Below are 200 nucleotides of genomic sequence, written 5' to 3'. Positions count from 1 at the left end.
GTTTACAAAGACTTATGGCTGGAAAAGCCATACCAGGTAATTTACTACACCACAGGCCCTGATTCACAGTTCAGGGGGTTGGGGCTCAAGAAATTTGTGCCGCCTAGTATCAGAGTTCAACAAGACAGAAAATAACAAATGCTGGCGAGGTTGTGGAGAGATTGGGACTCTCATACACTGCTGGTGGGACTGTAAAATGG

Source organism: Orycteropus afer, unplaced genomic scaffold (assembly GCF_000298275.1).
Source record: "Orycteropus afer afer isolate SDZICR_OR568_19922 unplaced genomic scaffold, OryAfe1.0 scaffold00611, whole genome shotgun sequence".
NCBI classification, from domain to species: domain Eukaryota; kingdom Metazoa; phylum Chordata; class Mammalia; order Tubulidentata; family Orycteropodidae; genus Orycteropus; species Orycteropus afer.
This window is presented reverse-complemented; position numbering follows the sequence as displayed.